The sequence below is a fragment of the Bubalus kerabau genome, chromosome 7 (assembly GCF_029407905.1).
Source record: "Bubalus kerabau isolate K-KA32 ecotype Philippines breed swamp buffalo chromosome 7, PCC_UOA_SB_1v2, whole genome shotgun sequence".
NCBI lineage: Eukaryota > Metazoa > Chordata > Mammalia > Artiodactyla > Bovidae > Bubalus > Bubalus kerabau.
The window spans coordinates 9,866,213-9,873,771 of record NC_073630.1 but is presented as its reverse complement, the minus strand read 5'-3'; positions in this window follow the sequence as shown (position 1 = coordinate 9,873,771).

The following is a 7,559-nucleotide window of genomic DNA, read 5'->3' as shown; positions in this document are numbered from 1 at the left end:
TTTTAGGTATCCATTGAGAAAGAAGCGTTCTTTTATCATCTTTCCCTTGGAGTGAAGCGAAAGAGATAAAACTTTTTTCTCAGAAAGATCAAGGGAGCTTTCCTTAGTTATATAGTAGTTAACTTTAAAGCTTAATTTTTACCAAAATACCATTACTAGTTGTTTTAATTTTTGAAAGAACTAAATGGAATAACAAAGTGTTTTATTTCATTGAACGTTGAACTCTTGCCCTAAATATCAAATAGAAGACTTGATCCTATGCCAGTAATACCAACATTTAAACACATTGCAAAGACAAGACTATTTTCTTAATTCTGCTTTTTCCCTTAGATTTTTAAATTTTTGATTAAATATCTGTATTGGAAAATGGATGGTGTATTGTCAAGAACGTGAGTTTTGGATCCCAGTTCCCCAGCTTTGACTCCCTCCTTGCTCTTCACTACATACACGAGAAGACAAGGAAAACCCGTTTACAATGTCCTCATTTGTAAAAGAGAGATGATAGTAAAAGTACCTACCGAATAGGCTTGGTATTAAAATTAGATAATACTTTGGAAAACTCACTATGCTTCCTAGCACAGTAGTCTGTTGGGGGCCGGCGTGAGGCACTCCGCCCATGGCAAAGGTCACGAGCAAGGAGGCTCGACATACGCAAAGGCGGGATCGAGCCTCAGGAGTCCCCCTGGAAATCCTCGAGCATCTACCCCCATAACCAGAGCCTGCCTACTTTACTACTTTGTGCTCTCACCTACACCTCTGACTTTACAGGGGGCTGTCCCCCACCACCTCTTTCGGAGAAGGAGTTAACTTAGAGCTCCAGTTAATAGTAATTCCTGGGCGTGATAGGAGTGTTTTAACCTACAAACTCCTCTGAAAGTTCTCTAGCCTGCCTGACAGGCTTGTCCGGCCACATGTGATTGCTCACAGCCTCCCAACTGTGAGAGGCACGAGATGCTTTAAACCTTCTAAAAACAGGTTCTTTAGAAAAGTTGGAAAATTATTAGTATAAGTGTAATGGGCTGATTAGAAATCGTATTGGTGAAGGGTTTTTCATTTGTTGAGCCAATGTTTGTTGCTAAGTCTCCATATCCCCTGCCCTTACACACATTAATGAATATATAGAAGAAATAAGTATTAACGTTTGATATAAATCACGTTAGACCTTAGGCTAAGTAAATTCTTTCCTTAACTAAAACCCACTACACCCTCACCCTATAGGAATGTAACTTTATTTGGGTGGCGTCTGTTTTAAGAATAATCACCCCTGGAGAAATAAGTGTCCTGGTTGACTGACCGCTGTCACAAGGAGAGGGTCGTAAATTGTCAGCAGGCCCCCTGGCCAGAAGATGATGTAACACCCCTAAGACCTCTGTATACATTTGTATGAAGCACCTGACTTTGATAAAAGTCAGGACTGCTGACCCCACGTGACTTTTGCATAACATCTCAGTGTATAAAAGTAGACCATGGAAAATAAAGAATTGGGATCAGTTCCTCGAAAGACTGGTCTCCCCATGTCTCTCTCTCTCTCACTCTGGTTGAGTCTCCATCTGGAGCGCGGAACCCACCATGCTTACTAATTATGCCTGGGCTTCTAAGATCCGACCGGGGAGGCCTCAGTGTCTCCTCTCCTTCGGGAGAACGGAAGGACGCCTGTGGCCTACGTAAGTGGTGCAAACTTCTTGTCTTGAAGTTTTATTGGTCCCCCGCGTAAACCAAGCTACTCAGCCTCTTTTCTCCACTGAATTTTCCTACTGAGCTATCCTCATTCTATTACTCTTTATATCCTTAATTAACGTTTAATTAAGCAGTTGTTCCCTGACCCTCGCCTACGCCGTCTCTCCTTCGAATACCCTGGATCAGCTGGGGCTGGACCCCGGCAGTAGTCCCTCAGTTAATGTTAGTCATACTCTTAGGAGACTGTGAGACTTGGTATTGCAAAACAGAACACAGTCTCATGGCGATCCCCCCATGGCGAGGCAGGGAGATGAACAGGCGCCAGTGCTGACTGACGCGCGGGGAGCTGCGTGCTCCCTCTCAGGGGTTGACGTATGTCATCTGATTTCTTTGCAGCAGATTTGTGAGGTAAGAATCATTATTTATAGCTTTACAAACAGAGAAACTGAGGCTCAGTAAAGTTAGGTAACTGAGAGTCATGGATCTAACAATTCATAGAGGCGCGTTTGTCTAATTTAAAAGTCCTATGGTGTTTCCACAACTAGCGAATGTTTGCTCTCTGGAGGAAGGACGTGTATCTAAGCCACCTCACGTTTAGGTTGGTTCCCAGATTATTTAATTGGAATGTATCTGTTTTCATTAACTGTCAGCATTGTACTCAGGCAGTAAAGAATTCACCTGCAATGCTGGAGACCCTGGTTCGATCCCTGGGTTGGGAAGATGCCCTGGAAAAGGAAATGGCAACCCTCTCCAGTATTCTTGCCTGGAGAATTTCATGGACAGAGGAGCCCAGCAAGCTCCATGGCTTGCAACCCCAAGTCCATGGGGTTACAAAGAGTCGGATGTGACTGAGTGACTCACACACAGACACACACACACACACACACACACACACACACACTCTTCTCCTCAAAATGGCAGGTCGTGGTACCCTTAGCCAAAGCTGGAAACGTGGGCCAACGCTCAGACAGGAAGTGTGTATCATCTCCCAAGGTGGATAGTACACTCCTGTTACTTTAAGGACCCTTACTTGGGCTTTAGACAGACTGGGGGGAGCAGGCAGGACTTGAAAGTACTCTAACTGATGATTCACCTCCTGATGTCCAGTTGTTCACGTCTCTAATGACAGATACCAGAATGAATTGTGGTTGAACCTTTCCACTGCCTCTCCAACCCATCCCCATTCTGGGTCACTGTCGCTGTGAGGAACTTCTCTCCTGCTGCTGCCTGCTGATTGATTGCTGCCTTCACAAAGAGGGAGACCAATCCTCGGCAGTGAGCACTTGTTCCACTACCCTTGGCTGCCCTCTGCTGACCATACCTGGAAATTATGTTTAACCTTCAAGCCCTCGGTTGAAGGCAGATTTCTAAACAGTGAGTGAATCCTGGCATACAAAAAATGAAATAAATAAAATAACTGATATATCATGCATCATTTTTAAAAGTCGAATTTAAAAAATATACATTAAAATGTATTTCAAATTTCAAAAAAAAAATACACAGTGAACTAAATATTTAAACTTACCTTTAAAAAATACAGTCATACCTCAGTATCTATGAGGGGTTAATTCTACCCAGTATGCCCTGTGGATACTGCAATACATGGCTATTCAAGTGCCTGGTGTAAAGTGGTGTAGTATTTACATATAACCTGTGCACATCCTTCTGTATGCTTTATATCATCTATAGATGATAATCTTATAATCTATAGATGCAAGGCAAATATAATGTAAATATTACATAGTAAATATTTACATAGTTGCCAGTGCACAGCAAATTTAAATATTGCTTTTTGGAATTTTCTGGAATTTTGAGGGGAACACTTTTTTATCTTAGGTTGGTTGAATCCGTGGATGTGGAGTCTGTGGACACATAGGGCCTACAGTACTAGCTTCTATGCACATAAACCCTGCCATCCACCTCTTCATTCATGGGAGAGGTCTGATAGCACAGATGAAAGTTATGCAACCAGTATTAATCTTTGTCATCGTGCATGTGCATGGAAAAACCATGATGTTTAGAAGATACCAACAGCAAAATATAAGAAGGTCCAAGTGGAGCAGATTTAAATTGACCCCTGAAGAAAACAGGAGTCTCTTTACTTAAGAGAACTGAAAAAAATTTTTTGATTAAACTCCCTGCCCTCCAAAACTTGATATCTGCAGGTCAAGAACCCAAATAATAAGTGGTTAGGAAACAAGAATAATCAAAGAAAGATTTCTTAGAAATTAAAGGTCAGTTCAGTTCAGTTGCTCAGTCGTGTCCAACTCTTTGCAACCCCATGGACTGCAGCATGCCAGGCTTCCCTGTCCATTACCAACTCCCAGAGCTTGCTCAGACTCATGTCCATCAAGTCAGTGATGCCATCCAATCATCTCATCCTCTGTCGTCCCCTTCTCCTCCTGCCTTCAATCTTTCCCAGCATCAGGTTCTTTTCCAATGAGTCAGTTCTTCGCATCAGGTGGCCAAAGTATGGGCGTTTCAGCTTCAGCATCAGTCCTTCCAATGAATATTCAGGACTGATTTCCTTGAGGATGGACTGGTTGGATCTCGCTGCAGTCCAAGGGACTCTCAAGAATCTTCTCCAACACCACAGTTCAAAAGCATCATTCTTCAATGCTCAGCTTTCTTTATAGTCCAACTCTCACATCCATACATGACTACTGGAAAAACTATAGCTTTGACTAGACAGACCTTTGTTGGCAGAGTAATGTTGCTTTTTAATATGCTGTCTAGGTTGGTCATAGTATCATTGCCTAAATGAGTAATTTATTTGAAAGTCTTGAAGATTGAATTTAAGGAATCTGATTTGACCTTGACACTTGGAACATTCATCTTTCCATCTTATGATATAGAGTCCTTATTTTTCTCAATAAATAAAGCTATTTAATGTTTCAGTAAGTAGTAATTCATAATGCAGTAATGTAAATGCTATTTCAGATTATAGAATCAGCATATAAATAAAACTTGGAAGACAATAATAACTATAAAAGAGAATCTAATATTCACATTGATCTTGTAAAAAAAAAAAAAGGAAGTTTGAATGTTAAAGGCAGCAGACACATGTGGAAGGTTATGTCAGACACAAATTTTTCTCACCTTCTCAAGATACGCTATCTAAAATTGATGTAACAAAATATGGAGACTAAGCATATTCTTTAAAATTATAGATAACCACCAGAAGTACCAAAATACTGTGACTGGAAAAACTTAGCAATGGATAGATAAAGAAATATGAACTAAGTTTATCATCTCTCAGTAGATACTGTCTAAAGTTGATGAACAAGAGGTGGAAGAACTAACGTAAGTTTCAGAGGTATGGTAATAACTAGCAGCAGAATTAAAAAAAAAACGTTTAAAAGTGGGGAGCTGAATTAGATATGGGGAGTAGGAGAATGAGGTCAGGTAGAGAACTTTTCATTCAGCACAACTCTGTACTGTTTGGTTTTAAAAAAAAACAAACTTGCATATGTATTAATTTTATACATTAAAAGTGAAAAAAGCAAGAAATTTCTGCAGCTGCAACTCTTGGCACCACTTCCCACCGCAGCTGCAGTCTTTCTCCTTACACTAACGATCAGTCAGATCCTGCCGAGACAGGAAGGAGGGAAAAAGCAAAGTTTCTGCCCTGAAGTTTAGGTTTAGGTTTTTCTTTTTTTCTTTTTTGGCTTATGCTTATGTTTTATCTTTTAAATGGCCCACCTTTTGGAATACTAACTTTTGAATTTCATCTGTGATATCTAGACTCTCCTTAAAGTCTTACTAAACTTCTGTATCCTTCTGTTCCTTTTTCTCAATTAAAAAAAAAATGAGGTAAAATTAGTATATCATATTCATACAAACTTCAGATAGACAATATTACAAATCAATATTGGCGTACAGTACAAAGTAATCAGTAAGTCTAGTAACCAGCCATCACCATACACTTGATCCCCTTCCTTCATCTCACCCTCCTTCAACCCCTTCCCTTCTGGTAACCAGCAGTCTGTTCTCTGAATCTATGAGTTTGTTTTTTTTTTTTTCTTATATTCCATGTAAGATAAATTATATGGTATTTGTCTTTCTTCATCTGTCTTATTTCACTTAGCAGAATGCGTTCAAGCTCCATCCATGTTGTCGCAGATGACAAGATTTCCTTCATTTATGGCTGCCTACTCTTCTGTTGTGTGTGTGTGTGTGTGTGTGTGTGTGTGTGTGTGTGTTGCATCTTTATCCATCTTGGACATGTCAGTCATTTCCATATCTTGGCTGTTGTAATAATGCTGCAGTGAACACAGGGATGCATATACCTTTTCAGATTAGTGTTTTTCTTTTCTTCAGACAAATACCTGAAAGTTTTGGGTTGGCCAAAAATGTCATTCAGCTTTTTTTCTATAAGATGCTATGGAAAAACCTGAATGAACTTTTTGGCTAACCCAATAGAATTGCTGCATCAGTTAGAAATTCTGTCCTCAATTTTTAAAGAAACCTTCAAACTGTTTTTCACAGTGGTGGAAGCAGTTTACATTCCCACCAACACTACAAGAGTAATCCTGACCCTCTGGTCTTACTGAGATCCTGGTGTTTTAATTTTTTTGTTTTAATTTTGACTCTGGTCACCTACTGCCTATCTAGGTCCAACTCAACCTACCTAGGTAGGAAGAAAAAGTTTATGGAAGAGTGATGACAATCATAATCATCAGACTAAATAAAGCAGCGTATATTATTAAGTTAAAAAACATAGTGCTAAGGAAGTAGGGTGATGGTCTCTACCCAATCCCTTATATTTTCATGGAGAAAAGTGTACTTCACTCCTAGAAAGAATGTGGTTGGAAGAATTTGGGAGTAGAGGTTTTCTCTAGGCCACAATCTTCCATGAGACAAGAAACTAGAATATCTAAATTTTCTAAGAAGGCAATAATGTCTCACATGTCCCTCTGAGACAAAGTAGGCAGCATATACGGGGAGATCGCATGAGCACCACCCAAACAAAACAAGAAAAAGCACAAAGAAGAAATACACACATATATTAAACATGGACAAGCACAGCTGTTGGGCAGTTTCCGGTCAGTGAGTGCAGATTCCGAGACCGTGGACTTGACTCTGGCGCAGCTGGCTGGCCTGCCGTGGGACTGAGACCCGCTCTTCTCAAGGCCTCACTGTCTCCAATACAGGTCCCGCCGAGTCGTCTGTCATGTTCTTTGGCTGAGAATAGCAGCGTTGACCCACACTACACAACTAGAGACTAGGTTTAGAGAAGCTACATTCTTATGAAAGACCAGCTGCCCAGGACGCAGCTGCAGATATAGGAAGCCAGACAACTGTGTAAGACCCTCTGGCTGAGACTGAGCCCATAACATTGGGAGTGAAGGCATTTGGGCTTTAATTTCTATGGTCTTTTATTTGCAGGGGGAGTTAGTTTTGAGGAAGTCAAATAATAAGAGCTGCCTATTGTTTGAATTTGGAGCGTTTTTACGTTGTTGATCCAGTCTTTGTGTTCATTTCATAAAGTCTGGCGATGTATTTTGGACAGCATGCTAGGACATAATTAGTGATAAGAATAGAATAGGGACTGAATTTTGAGTTTATGGTGCTGCATGGACTCCTGTCTGACTCATATGCTGCTAGAGTCTTTTGTGGGCAGAGTGAAATGCCCGTCAGTGGCTCCAACGGGGAGGTCTGTGCAGCAAGGAGCAGAGTGCCGGATGGCGAGAGCACGCAGCACTGTGAGCACGCAGCCTGCCCCGCTTAGGGACGGCCACCCTGGCTTACGTCTGACCTCCTGAGGCCATGGCTCATGACATCGCCGCCAGCCTCCCTTCATATCCACGCTGCCTTCGTGATTTTTGTTTGCCTAGCACCCACACTAATACTTCAAAAAAAAAAAAAAAAATGTTATGTGT